At 34.0% G+C, this 15,943-nt stretch overlaps 1 protein-coding gene across 4 annotated transcripts in view; it reads right to left on the bottom strand.

Annotated features, from left to right (window-relative positions):
- The window catches only part of LOC124641893 (mushroom body large-type Kenyon cell-specific protein 1), a 198,791-nt gene that overhangs the window by 113,895 nt on the left and 68,953 nt on the right, over positions 1–15,943 (bottom strand). Inside the window, exon 1 of one of the 4 annotated variants that reach the window (XM_047180148.1) lies at positions 5,882–6,742. The exons of 2 other annotated variants lie outside the window; for them this stretch is intronic. The gene's annotated coding sequence lies outside the window, so the exon portion shown is untranslated. Of the gene's footprint in view, positions 1–5,881; positions 6,743–15,943 lie in introns of those variants that run through there. One more of the 4 variants, XM_047180149.1, reaches the window with a different exon arrangement.

The following is a 15,943-nucleotide window of genomic DNA, read 5'->3' as shown; positions in this document are numbered from 1 at the left end:
TGGGATAAGAACCAGAGGTCTAATAATTATGGAAGCAATTGATTATCTGTTATACAAAGCTATATGCTAAGTTATTTTAATAAATAGCTTAGAATTATCTTGTATCTCTAACTGAAATTAAGCAACCTTTTTATACATATTTAAATGTATACCTTTATATAAAGTTACACACACTACATGCCAAAGGTTTTAATAAATAAAAACTGACATTTACAAGGCAAGTAAAAGGTTTCTATTCATGTAACAAACAAAATGAGTTTATCTCACGCATTAAGTTATTTTCCTTTTTCTTTTCTTTAAGATTAACCGGATGTAACTATATTGGTCTGAAAGATAGCGCTCAAGGATCATTTCTTTATTTACTTTAGATTTTAAAATGTTTTGTACATTACCTATGCGAAGGTTTATTTTAGAAACTCAAAGAAGGAGTTTCCAGCAGGTTTTTATATCATTAATGTAGTCAATTAAACCTGATTTTGACACTGAAATTAAGAAACAAAAGCGATAAAATGTAACTGTTTTGAAGACAATCCAAAACAAAGAATCATACCATTTCAAATCTTGCCTAGTTATCCATGTTTATTTTATTCTATTTTTTATTCTATTCCTTGCACTTTCTTCATTATTCTAATTATTATGGTTCTTATTATTATATCTTTGTTTAGGTAGCTATTATACTAGGACAATTATAGGTAAGCAGAGACGCTTAATATCAGTGGTATTTTATGATCTAAATGTTTCTTTTTTAAGGATCTTTCAACTGAAACCTCAGTTTCCTATTGCATTACATAAAGTAAGCACCTACTTTTATAAAAAAATACAGACAATTTTAACCCTCCAACAGACAAGCCGTCATAAAGCGCCCAAAATTTTATGTGAAGCCTTAAAAATAATCCAGATGTAATTAACACAGCCGAACATATGTCCAGACAGGACAAGAAACAATAAGTCCCGACCTCCAGACACAAATCGAATGAAGGAAGAAAAAAACGCGCTTCGCTTTCGCCAAATGTCTGAATGACTTTAATTTTTGGCTCCTTTGATTTGTTCCTTTTGGTACTTTGATCGGTTATTATTGTTTGTGGTTTAAATGTGAGTGTGTTGTGTGTTTTTGTGTGATTTTTCATTTATAGAATATTAAAGTTCAGTGTTTTGAAGATTTCAGTTAGGATAGTTGCAAATTAAATAACACTTATTGGTCTTAAAAAACAGCTTAGTAAATGATAGGCAAAGATACCTTTGTAATTTTGGCATTTCAGAAGCATCAATGTTGTCAGTCGAAATTATCTTCTAACTTTTGAGAGAAACGGAACGTAATTTAATAAAAAAAGAACAATACTTTCAATAATAGAACACACCATCTATTTTCAAATGCCGCCATAAAACAAGCATTCCATTTTCAAAGCACAATATCGTGGTTCGAAATTCAAACAGTTAAATCCGTTAGAGGCCAGTATTTCGACTGGTTTGCAGTAGGGTAGCTAGCACCTGTCGCGGCCTAGTGTCCATAGCCTAGATTCTCAGCACGACCCGTTTGGATACAGGTAATAGAGTTATTTTGTTTTAAAAAGTTTGTGTATGTTGCAAAACTTTTTGGGAATAGTTATTTGAATTTCATTGAGTTTATAATATTGAAACAATCTCTTGTTTAAAGAAGATACTATTATTCAAGAAAGCTACTTTCAAAGATAGTTACTGGCATATTTTTTGTGTTAACTTCAAATTGATGATGTATGTAGAAGCTACGTAGATTCTCCTTCTACTTCTAGACTGCTTTATGAAGATGAAAGATTTGTATGTTCGTTCGTGTGTATGTTACATTTTATCATCGACTAACTATTATAGGCTGTATAAATATCTCAGTATGGAAAATGACTCATTAAGTAACAAGCATAAGATTAAATAACTCAGTTTGAAAAATAAGTGGGCAGTTCTCCCGTGATGGGAGTAGCAGCTATTTTGTCAGTAAACTATCCATTAAAATTTCAATTTAATACACAATAATTTATAGAGAAATAACTTATCGACCATAATATTTTAAATTTAAATCCTGCCCTTCAATATGAACTCGAGCAACACTTTAGATAAAAAATCGATAAAATTCTATACTTATGGCTAATAAATATATTTTTAAAGTCACTTATTATATTTAGTGGCTTATTGACGTAAATCGTTTTATTTTTAAAGTTTTTTTATTATGTTTGCGTAGTAAAACATGATAATATGCCTATCGTAAAGTTGTTGCCAAAGGAATGTAACCAATGACTGTGTTTCGGATGGCACGTTAAACTGTAGGTCCCGGCTGTCATTGAACATCTTTGGCAGTCGTTACGGGTAGTCAGAAGCCAGTAAGTCTGACACCAGTCTAACCCGGGCAGCCCAATACCCCTTGTATTGGGCTGCCCGGGTAACTAGGCTGAGGAGGTCAGACAGGCAGTCGGTCCTTGTAAAACGCTGGCACCCAGCTGAATCCGGTCAGATTGGAAGCCGACCCTAACGTAGTTGGGAAAAGACTCGGAAGATGATGATGATTTTATATAAGATAAGTTGTAGGTATTTATTGAAATAAGTATGTGTACATTTGTGTATTTAATATAGCTTGTAAGTATATTGTTAAAAATGACTAGCTAAAACCAACAAAAGTCTAGTTTAAATACTAGACTATCTAAAACGGTTACAACAGTACACAAAACGTTCAATGTCACTACCGAGTCACTATCAGCGGCCATGTTGGATTCGTTCCCGCCTAACTCTCTGATATTTATAATAGACGCCTGCGCAGTCTGGCGGTCTAGATATTTATATTGAATTGAATTTTGTTGGCTTGCGCTGTTTTTGATTTGTTTTGACAATATTTAAATTGAATAATACTTGAAAATATACAGAATAATGAAATATATAGTCTTATATAATACATACAGTTTAATAAAGAGCATCAAAAAATTGGTCCTCATCGCTGTCACTCGGTAATGTACCTCGACTTTGATGTTTTTACTTCAATTATTATGTACTTTTTGATAGACATGTAATTCAGTAACAAAATATTAATATTTCTGCTTTAGCCAGTTAGGAACACAAATTGGCTAATTATCTACCTACTTTAAAAAATAAGTTGTTAAAGCACAGAAAATTGGAATAGCATAAATGAATCTTTAAATCTCGATAAGAAAAAGTAGGCTATTTTGTTGTTATCAATCAATCAATTTGGAATAAAATGGCTATTTGTTACTTAAAATTGGCTATTAAAATAAATCGGTTTTAATATTTTTGGTTTAAATGAGCGTAAAACGTGATTGCAGGCCTTTAACGTTAGATTTTAACATAGAAATGTTCCACTTAAATATTATTTCAGGTTAAAGTTAAAGTTACTTCGAATACTATGTAAGCTAACGCCATCTATCGTCATTATGACGCAAACGCCGGCCGTCAGTAGATTGTACAAGCGCGACTTTCGCCTTGGCCTCTGCGCAGGCGCACCTAAATACCCTACGCGCCACGTCCGCTGGTTACTTGCATAATTCTAGTTAGTTGAACTTAACTAAGGTTTTTATTAATCACATTATTATACACAAAAAAATGGAAAAATGTTTTTTTTTAACTTTTTAAGACAAAGAATTTTGAAGGTCTGACGACGTGTTGTAACATGTCAAAGTTGATCGTTGTTTAAAAGTTTGATAACAGCTTCTAAAATCATTGAATTTACACAAAAACTATCTGAAAACACCCAAAAATTACGAAACCAAAAAAAAAACATGTCCAACCTAATAAAACAGACATAAAACGACAAGAAACATAGTTAAAACTGAGACATCAGCCATGCGTACTTCAAACGAGTTTCGATTCAAGATGGCGGTGCAATAAGGCAATAGCAGTTGTAGGCTATGTAGTAACATTGACAGTCGCTTGCGCTTGCCTTGCCTTGGCCGCGCGCGCAAGGACTCTGCGCGATGAAGGGCGCGAACTTGAATTTGACAGATTCCTTTTATGAATTTTTGACGTTTCGCTCTTTGAACGTCTTTGAATTTGGAGCGTTGTTTTATTGTTTTTAATAAATGTTCTTTTTTTAACGCGTTTTATTTTTTCTGATTTGTATGTTAACCTTTTTTGTTATTTAGCTAAAGTTAATGTTTTTTTTTGGAAATGTAATGTATTTCTATGTGTAAAGAATAAGCTAATAAAACTAAAATTAGCGTTAAAAAACAGACAGTTAACACATTTAACCTTAATATTCAAAGTTCAATTGGAACATTCGTTATGTTTTTACCAACACAAGGATCTTTTTAATGCAGTGACGATAAAATATAGGTCATAATGTGCATGTCAATGCACACAAGTGCAGTGCTTCCTGAATGCAGATGACCTTATTTTTATTTATAAAAATAACATGTTTTTGTTCGTTTTTGTCAAACATTGATAACAGCGTCCGATCCGTGGAGGAGATTTTTATTTGTTTTTTTGTTGTTTTTTTAATAAAGGGCTTATTATATATAAATGATATTTTTATTGTTTTGTGATGGATTAGAATCTAGTGTTAGGTTTTATTGAAATTAATTAATTTTGTAATTTAATCAAAATCTGGTTAAATATGTTATATTGTAACTTATGAACTATTCATTAATATAATAAAATTATTGCAATTAAAATCTCTGTAACTTTCCATACCTATACAAGGTGTTGATTTGCATTTGTGCCATAGTTCAGGAGGAGGTCATAAAATACGTAAATAATCGATTGGAATTACAGTGGACGGGAAATAGCTAATATGTACTGCTTTTTTTGTCATTGTAATGTCGTAGTATTTTAGAAGTAATCCAATTTTATGAATGAAAATTATGAATAATCGTTGCATATGCTTTGTGTTTGCGTTTGTGTGAGGGCGCAGCACGGTTTTAAGGCCAGTAACACACGCGTCAAGTTCAAATACGGCTAGATGACATTGACGGAATTCCGAAAAAAAAAAATAAAAAAAAAAATTACCTACCAATTTTTTCGTTGATTTGGGTCGAGAATCATTAGCATAATTACGTCCTTGACTATGGCACGGATGCAAATCAACAGCTTGTATTTTAGAAACTTAAAACCTGTCCATATGATTGATAAGTCTACAAGCTTTCGATATTCAAAACTCTTACAAACTAAATTAATATTGTAATAGGTTGTCTATCAATAAGAACCTTATTATAAAATTTTCGAAAAAAAAAAATTTACTAAGCGCACGTCATAAGTTCCGTCGGCTTTATTTTAGCCTACGATTCCGCGTAGAACCTCGTAGCAACGATAATAATTCACTAATTGTACTAATAAACTAACATTTGACTATCTTTGATATTTTGTTATAATTATGTTTAATATAAATATTGTTTAATTCAAGATATTTAAAGTTTTTAGAAAGTTTGTCTCTGGCCCCCAAAACTGGCCATTGCCAAAAAAGTTTGAATTTCAAATTTCGAAACCTAACATTTCCATCTACGTTCCAAACGTTCTAAACTAGAAATCAGAAAGAAATTTGAAAATAGAATCGTTTTCTCTATGCCGTCATTGGCCTTCGATCAAAATATAGGTTGCAATTTATTAACGCACACACGTGCAATTCACGCACACAGCTTTGACGTAGCAATGTAAAGCGGCGTAGTCATAGAAAAAGAGTGGGACAGATAAACGATAACGAGTATAGGTGGGGAGAGTGGTGGGGGGCTCGTAAGAAAACACAAAAAAATGTGCGTGAACCCTACGCACACAGCGACCGTTACGCGTGCGTTTACATATGCACCTCACGCACACTACCACCACTTTAAGTCAAGGAGACCGCAAGATTAAGGGCACATATTATTGACTTTGAAAAATTTTAAAGTTCTTTGTTTAACGCGGCAATTGTACTCACATGCGTCAGAGGTGGCCGGTTCCTCTTCCGTCCAGTTTGACACTTCGGTAGTAATTTTTGTAAAAAAAAAAGAAAAAAGTTGCTGTAACAAATCGGCGTCACCTCTTCATGAAATCACAAATCCATTCAGCCGTATTTCACAGCGATAACACTGTCACAGCATAATATAATGTAACACATCACGACAGTCACTTTTCACAAAAATATTCCTTCTATTACTTATTTTTATACTAAATAAAAAATATAGTTCGGGTCCTAAGTTTCCATGTGATATGTGTGTTGCATCTCAGCGTCGAATCCGCACTTATGTGGAACAAATTCGCCCAAAAAACTCACTAAATCCCAAAATATGTGTTTTTTCTTAAATTTTGTTTTTGTTGTTGCCACTACGCGATGATATGAATATTTTTTTTTTTTATAAAATATAGTCTGTGGTCAGGTTTTTTTTATTTTTTTTTTTGTTTATTTTCGGAGGTTTTTAGCGGTTATGTCGCGTGTTGTGGTCCAGTTGTGTGTCGGGAACGGAAATGCGACGCTCCACCGAATGTGCATAGGCGGGACTGCACCGAGCGCGCGCTCCGAACTAGACGGCGTGCGTACTTAGCCATTACCTTGTATTTACTGCGACCGAGCAACCGACGAAACACAGTCTTGATACTCGCTAGTTATCGCCGAGAATTTGTACAAAAATACGCTCAAAATGCTCAATTTTGAATTAAATCTGGCTGACTTTAATCACTAACCCGAAATATGCGCTTTATAATTTTTATGACCCATGTCACTTTTGAAATAACTATTTATTCGCAATGATATGCCTTAACCACACTTTTGCAATGTTTTAAAATTAAAAATAAAATTGTATTTATATTTTTGTGTGACCAAATGTATGATTAAAACAAAGCTATTATTAATTAACAAATTGCAATATCAGTTTGTTTGAAACCACACAAGTTTCTGCAACACGTCTTTCCTCGTACAGAAACACAGTTTATGGATCAACATCGGTCGGTCGCGCTATGACACCACTACACTGACAGAATGCACCCACGTCTGTACACGCGCGTCTGTGTGAGTGTCCCGCGCTTGTATGAACCTTGTGCATTTCAGTTCTACTTACTTATCTTACACTTTGTATTAATCCAAATGACATCTAACTTACACAACAATGTATAAAAAACCCCAAAAAATATTCTAATACGAATTTTGGATTTTTTTCGCGAAAATTGTCTATCCTTGTCTAGTGTGTGTAGACGAAAGTTGTGTTTGTGTGCAGTTTTTTATCGTTTTTTTCTTCGGCGTGTGGGTGCGTTCGATTGTATAGAAACGTGAGCGTGTGTGTCGAGTGCACAGCGAATGCGTCTGTGTGAGTAGTTCTTATAAGAAAATGGTTCAGTGAAAAATTTTGTTGGAATTCGTAGAGATGGCGCTGTTACTATGATGAACGTAGCATCAAAAAATTAGTTAACGAGCCTTCGTCCGACTTTGTTGCTTAGCTCTTCAGAATAAGGCTTAAATTTCCATGTACCATACTTAATGCCTCATATAATTCGTTTGTGACTGTGAGGTAATAGTAGATAGTGATTAGAACTATTTTGATATGATAAAAACACTTGAAAATCGTCTATTTCGTCGTTTCTATAACTAAGCCCCTATATTGAGTGTTTTATTCTGTCATAGATATTTTCATACACACTCATTAAAACCTCTATTTTGTCTTTGACACTTAAAACTACATCCTCATACATATTATTATCCTATAGTCTATAGTTTTTCAGTTGAAAAAAGGTCATGAAATATGCAAAATATCTTGAAGACCTATTAAGCCGTCGGACTTCAAAATTTGCAAGCTTCTAAGCCGACTTTCAGGCTTCGTGAAGAATGGAAATCTTGCAATCAGCGATACTCGAGAGCTGGGTAGTTGCTACGAAAGTATTCTTGGTACCTACAGTTGCTACGAAAGTATACTTTGTTCCTACTGTGGCTACGGAAGTATTCTTAGTACCTATAGCGTAGTATTGTGACTACGAGAAATGCTACGAACGATGTATTCAGATATATCGTTTTGGTGTTTAAAGAATATGATTAAAAGAAGAAGATTGTGGTTAGAGGTGCCGAATGTTTGGTGCAGATGACAGCTGTCAGTTTTCATATGAAAAACAGTTTTTTTGTACTGGACCAAAAAACGGTCGGGGAATATTAGATTTTTATTTAAAGATATGTTAAATGTCTGTTTAACTTTTTTTTTTAATTAATACTGATAGTCTTTCATTGTCTTGTAGCCAAATAGTTCTTTAGTGAGTTTTTGAAAACCTAATGTAGGTAAGCTTTGATTTTTTTTGTCAAATGTTGTATGTTTTTGATGATTGTTATTTTAGAAGATAAGAAACTTGTAAATAGTTTTTTTTTAAGTATTTTGAATAATTTTGTTTTGGTTACTTTTTCTTTGACGATGATTAGGTAGGCACTGTAAATTATTATCGTTTTATCTCAGAAACATTACAAAATAACATTAACATTTAGATTTTTATGGCTTTCAAAGTCCCTATGATCAATGATTTTTTACTTTCGCATATTTTTAATGATAAACAGCAAATAGTATCTAGAAATTTTCTATTCACCAACAATTATGGTCATCTCAATGGGTCCATGATCTCAGCATCCCATAATAGGCCTGTGTTTACAAGAAATATGGTCTGTTTCATGATAATAGGCTATTAATGATAGCTATTGACTAGGTCATGATTATGGGATAATTGTAGGTATATCACAATAGTTTTTGTAGTTGGTTGTGAAAAGGTAGAGTAATGCTTTTGTCTGCTTATAAAAGTTTTCATGAATAGACAGCTTATTCTTGTTGGAACATTCATATTTGTAATGTTTGAAATTTCTGTTATGACACTTGCCTGAAAGTTAATAATATTCGTAGTTAATTATAAGGTATTTGTAAGATGATTTACAAAAATTAAATTCTACTTCTAAGGTTCAAGTTTCAAGTATTTACTAATATTAAAATTGCGAAAGTTACTCTGTTTATCTGTCTGTCCGGCTCAAGCCTTTTTAAATATAATTTAGTACATTGATAGTATAGAGCTTGAGAAAGGACACAGACTTTTTAACAGGTTGCGAGAAGTAGTTACTTCAGGATGCTAGTGAATTTACTCATCATCCTCCGAGCCTTTTTCCCAACTATGTTGGGGTCGGCTTCCAGTCTAACCGGATTCAGCTGAGTACCAGTGCTTTACAAGAAGCGACTGCCCACCTGACCTCAACCCAGTTACCCGGGCAACCCAATATCCCTTGGTTAGACTGGTGTCAGACTTATGCTAATGAATTTACTAAGAACATCTTAATAGATGAATGGTGATATACCTACCTAATAATATCACCCTATAATATATATCAATTCAATAGCCGCTAATAAGCTAGCAAGCATTACTATTGAACAGTTTCGGGGAAATACAGGCTCTTATACATTAACAATTCAATTAGGTATCAATGCTAGGTTATTGTTAAATCTTACTATAATTAGGCTATTTATTGATTTAGTCAGATCATCATTGTCCGGGTTTCGCGGAAGGAACGTTAACTTAGTTGGACCCAGCTGTCAATTCAACATCTTTGGCAGTCGTCACGGATAGTCAGAAGCCAGAAAGCCTAACATGAAGTCGTCTTATGAAGGGGTTAAGGAGGCCTTTTTACAGTCCCACTGCGATCTCTTCTCATACAGAGAAGGAATGAGCGTTAATCACGACGTGCGCTTAAAGTGGATTATAGACCTGCAACAATTGAACGGATTTTGAAGAAACTTGGCTATAGCAATAGTAAAATAGCTTATACGTCAGAATAACAAAGTAGATACCGAATATTGGAACGTTGATGAAACAGCAAGAAATAACCAGTTTTGTATATTTTATTAACATTAATAATATCCTTTGCATTTACTTCCTAAATGATGAACCATGTAACAATTCAAAGTAAGAACTGCAAACTAGGATAACTAGGCATTACTGATTGCAATATCTTTAATGACAATTAGAACCCTAATTATCCCAAAATTCACGCAACAAATCACACAAATAAACAGGCAAACAAACAAACACACACAACAATAAACACGCTAACAAAACGCATAAGCGTGTTCTCATCAGACTAATTGAAACAATAATGTTTCTGAGATAGTATCGCACATACGGACAGTACGAAGGTCGGCCATTGAGTTATAGAGCAAAGGCTGAAACTTACTACAATGCTGTTTTAGATTCCAATAAATTAACCATAGTGCTATGGGAAACCAGCTGGGGCTTCGGGATTGTTCGAAAGAGTTACCGTCGCCCTGGTACATAAAGGACGTAAGAAGGAACATGATGGGTTTTAATCAGTAAGAGTCTGGCACTCCCTCACCCACAGCGAGAGGGGTCGTTTGATGATTTCCCATCTAGAGAAAATTGTTGATTGTTTAGCACCTATTAACAATTAGATACAAGAGAAAATTTAGCACCTTCATCTGCTTAGCCCTTTTCTAAAATATTTTCGGTCTGACGTCTAGTATAAACGGTTGCAGTTGAGTACCAGTGTACCACAAGATCGACCGCCTATCTGACCTCCTCAACCTAGCTACCCAGGCAACACAATGCCCCTTGGTAAGACTGGTTGTTAGAGTTTATGATTTCTGACTAAGGAAAAATTACTACTACTAATTTAACTTGCTTTCTAAAAAAAAACATCCGAAAATCGTCATGTTTTCCGTACAAGTTCAATCTAGCTTATTTACGTATGCACGCTAAGTAATTATTTTTTGGTATATTTTTGCATTCTTGCTTTCAGTTATCATGATTGATCGAACTATCTATAGCTATTCCTAGCTAATACTAAGCTTCCACGTTAGTTCATTTAATGAAATTAGGCTTATTCGATGAGCATCTTTTCCTATACTATATTCTTTTATCTTGAAAACCTCTCATCTTTAGTTCTTACCCTTATATTTTTCAAAGCAAACCTCTTACTAACCAGTTTAACCTTCCAACGTATTACCAAGACCTTCCTACAGTAAATGAGGCACATAATTGACTAATTACCCTCGTAATGTTTTAATAACAACAGATTCTGATGACTCGGACCTTTCCGCGTTTTTGTCTGTGTACGTGGCGTCAAGATATAGAGCTAGTGGAAGGGATAGGCGTGCTTTGTAGATGAAGTTGAGCGTAGTTTAAATAATGATTAGTTTGTATAGTTATTTTAATGAGGTGTGATTGTTTTTGATGTTTGGGAATTATTGGTTTGATAAACATTAAAAATATCAAATTCATATAATAAAAATAAAAACATATTTTTTTTTTCGAATTTAATATTTAAAAATGTAAAAAATATGTTGAGAAATCAATAAATGAACTGCCAAAAGATAAAAAAAAACTGTTGGTTAGCAGTTTTTATTGCAGTTTATAACAAAATTAACTGTCTTACAAGTGATAAATGTTCTGGCCAAGATCGCTTTGCTTTGTCTAAATCAACCATAAAGGATTTTAACGGCTATCTAATAATTTAGCAATTATAAGAAGTGGTAGAGCCGTTCTTCTCCATAGGAAGCTACTTTTGAAATGGGCAACTAGAATCAAACCTATTTAGAAATTTTGACGTTCATAAGTGCTTGTAAAGGCCTAAATGAAAAAATGATTCGACTTTGACTTTTTTGTACTATAACAAAGAAATTATAAGCAACGAAATAATCTGGTCATCACTCCCTTTTCTATCTATCCATATCAACTCTCCCCTTCCTAGTCTATTGTGACATTATAACTTTATTTATATTCAAATTCGTTAATGTTCTTTAAAAATGTGCTAATTTATATTTTCTAAATAGCACAATGTATGTCTCATCTAGCCCCACTATTTCCTGGAACAAAAATATGTGCAAACTATGAAAGGCAGACATTTTGCGAACTGGCCAGCGATTACGTAATAATTGTTAGTTTTCCACAGAGAACACTGTTGTATGAACAAAACTATTTTCATTAGGGTATTTAAGTGCTATAATGTCCTTAAATTGTTTACTGAATTTATGAAAGTTCGCGTGAAATGAGGCTGATATGCGCTTTGAATTCAAAGTTTATTTCACACTAATTCTGTACACGGTTTCTCCCGTGTTCAGAGGGAACTACTTCCGGGATTCGAATAAAAAGTAGCCTATATATTATTCTGAAACATTAGCTTTAAACGTGGCAAATTTTGTCAAAATACGTTTTTGCGTGAGAGAGTAAAATGCATCCGTACATCCGTTCCTACTACATTTGCGTCTTGAAAACATTCGTGTTTATAATGCCTGTTGAAATTAGGTTATTCTCAAAACACATTATAAATCAGGCCATTAACCTAAGCTGAGTTCAAAAAACTGGAAAGTTCAAATGAGAACATTCTTAGTCTATTCCATTTGTAAGACTTCCTTGGCAACCTGCGTGACGTCACGGGGCGGAAATTTCGAGACTTTTAGAGAAAACGTATACCGTATGAGGTTAGAAGTAACTATTGCAAATTATTTAGGTTATTTCTGGGTAGGTATATTTTTAGACGGTTTTCTTAATTAATTAATGCATTTTCTGTCCGTTTTTCTTATATTGAAAGTGGTTTAGTTGCTTTAAATTGTGTTTTTAGTGTATTTAATAAATTATTTAGCATTTTAACTAGAATTTTACTAGGTATTCTATTTTATTATAGGCATTTGATTTATGAACAAAATCATGAGTATTAAGTACGTATGTAAGTATATGGAAATAAATAAGACCTACCTTTGAAGTAATGGTTGCTTTCAACGGTAAAAAAGCCTCTATTAATTACAGAATCCGAATTGAAAATCTCTTCCTTTTTTAGAAGTGGATTAAATATTTTTTTAGCACTCAACTATGTATGTTTATGAAAAATTTAAACATTTAAAATAACGTAATAAAAATGAAAATCCGCATAACAACAACACCGCAAAAAATCCGTCAACATGCCAATCTTTTCTGGTTCATAATAAAATTTTATTTCCCGGGAACGAACTGTCTCCCACAGTCCCCAAACCCACGTAAATTAACCACTGAACCGAAACGGCTTGTCAGTTTGTCAGTAACAAAACCGAAACGGTCTAACGAAAAATATTCCAACGACTTAAAAATAAAAAACCGGCCAAGTGCGAGTCGGACTCGCGCACGAATTGTTCCGAACCATTATAATTATTTATAAAACAGACAAAAAAATCACGTTTGTTGTATGGGAGCCCCCAAAAATATTTATGTAATTCTGGTTTTCAGTATTTGTTGTTATAGCGGCAACAAAAATACATCATCTGTGAAAATTTCAGCTCTCTAACTATCACGGTTCATGAGATACAGCCTGGTGACATACGGACGGACGGTCGGACGGACGGACGAACGAAAACAATACGGTCCTATTTTATCCTTTGGGTACGGAACCCTAAAAATACTCCCTTTTTGCAGTCGGTTATATTTTTTTGCGGAAGTGAAGTAGAAATAAGATTCGGTGGGCAATTTGCGAAATTGACAATTTGTACGAAACTGCTACGGTTTGTGAGTTTTTTTTTGTGAAATCTAGGTTTGTAGGGCGTTTGTGGGAGTCTTGTTGTAATAGATATTGTCTTTGGTTTTGTTATTTTGTATGTACTGGTATTAAATGTAGGGCTCTAAAGTCAATGTCTTAGTTTTTAGACACACAAAAATTGATAGACATTGTTGAAAATTCTATAAGTAGGAAGTATATTATGAACTAGTCAAACTATAATTATGTACAACTATTTCTAGAGAAAGCAAAGCAACAAAAACTAAAATATATTTAAAAATTGGCATATAAGTAAATGTTACTAAGCAAAACTAGGATGAAAGTCATTCAAAAGTAGCAAGTTTACTTGAAAAATCAACAAGCGCAACTAGTATTCCGAGAAACCGTTCACCCAATAAAACCCGGATCTTAGAAACTAGATCAAAAAACTTCCTTAAGACGCCATGACACTTTTTTGTCGACCTAAGATGGCGAGTGACGTAGACCAGTCTAAAACAAAAGAACGCCCCACCCACTTACGCAAAAAAAAAACACACGCATAGTCAAAAAAAAGAATAAAGAAGCAAGTTTTAAGTTTTTAACTGCGAAATGTAAAGTGGAAGCTAGAGCGGTAGTAAATCAACAAATAGGAACAACGAAAATCCCGAATTCACGGGCCCGGCTGCGTAATCCGGGCATGCAAACTCGTAACAGTGCCACATTTACCGGGGAGGGCATCAGACGAACACTTGTTGCTTGCTGATGCCAACTTCTCGTTCAGACGCCGCTAACTTCGCCAGCCGCCGCAATCACTCCCAAACCGAAATTCGATTTTCAAAATTGACTCCCAAACTTTCCCTTTGAATTGCAAAACTTTTTTTTTACACACCAATTCTAATTCTTAATTTAAATATTCAAAAACCGCAACGAACTCGTTAAAAAATATTCGGTATTTAAAAAGCACCTATGTATTTCACTAGCACTTCACTCGGCGTCTTATTCTCAAGACGGTCGCGACGCACTTACAAGACGTTCGAAATTTTAAACTTTTGGCCGTAAAGGGTCCGTTTTCTTTGGCGGAAAATTGTATGCACTTTGGTTGATCTGTTAGAATTTTGGTTAAAGTTTTTTTGATACGTTAGTCGTTGTTGGAGACTAGGTATTGAATAATTTAGCTTGTGATTGCGGGGAGAGAAGTTGCATTAGTGCACGCCGTGCTGGTTGCAACAGGTTGTTTGGCAGAGGACAGAGGGGCGCATGCGCGTAGCCGGGACCGATGCACGCATCTACAATGGTCGTAGATGTACTTCGATTAATTTGTGTGATTTGGGAATTTGGACTTAGTTTCTAGAACGATTTCAAGTTAAGAGATAATTAGGTGAACATTGTACTGAAGTTCAACTACGTTTTACTATCAATTTAGGTACATGAAGTATTAGTTAGAAGTTAGAAGCAATAGTGGTGCTTGTCCTAAGGGTTGCTTATTACAATAAATAAATAGGTTTATATCTACCTACAGCTTTACAATTCTAACACAAAGGCTATCTATGATTATACACCTTTATGCTTAAGTAAGTTGTCTAAAAGGGTTTCTAAGTCATTTCTAAACAACTAATCTATTTTTAACGCTATTTCATCCTTTATAGAAACACTTCACCCTCACACACGCAATTCTTTCAATTCCAAATTTCTTCAACAACAATCATTTCCAACTTCTATTATTATTTCCCACTTTCCATATCTCTAACTAAAATGACGAAATTCCTTTACATGACGTCAGCTCTGTTACCATTATAGAACGGCCACTGCACCGATCTTGGCCTCTATAATCATGTCTAGAATTAGGTACAGACACCAGCCTTATCTCTTACGCGCCCAATCCTAATCACCAGACGGTTTCTTATCAGAGGATGGTTTCATCACCGGTTTGGTGATAGAAGTGGTGATATTATGGAATTGGAATGGGCAACTAGAATCAAACTTAGTTATATTTTTGACGTTCATAAGTGCTTGTAAAGGCCTAAATGAAATTTAAATGTTTTATATATGTATAAATTTTGCTTATGTTGCTATGTATTGTCGTTAATGTAGCTGTTTTTTGGAATAATTACTATTTGGAATCTGGACACTATTTCCGATGGCACATATTATATACTTGTTATGTACGTTGTATGTTGTACTTATGTGTTGTTGTAATGATACTTAGCTAATATTCTTATTATCACGGAAGTGAACACCGTTTTGGGGATAGATATATTAAAAAAAAACCTGTATTAGGTAAACTTCGTTCTGCTGGTTATAAGATTTGAATCAAATGGTAAGATTTCAATCCCCATGTAATATTTTAGGATTATTAATGACTACAGTTTATGTACAAATTGCACAGATTTTGATATCATTATCTGACGGAGCTTAATAGAGCTTAGTTATGGAAAATATCTGTTGGTTTTCGCCAAATTACCATTTTCAGATTACTTTTTTCATGTGCCTTAGGTACTTACTCACTAATCCATTGAATATTAAATTACCATTACA

Source organism: Helicoverpa zea, chromosome 23 (assembly GCF_022581195.2).
Source record: "Helicoverpa zea isolate HzStark_Cry1AcR chromosome 23, ilHelZeax1.1, whole genome shotgun sequence".
In the NCBI taxonomy this organism is placed as follows: Eukaryota; Metazoa; Arthropoda; class Insecta; order Lepidoptera; family Noctuidae; genus Helicoverpa; species Helicoverpa zea.
This window is presented reverse-complemented; position numbering and strand designations above follow the sequence as displayed.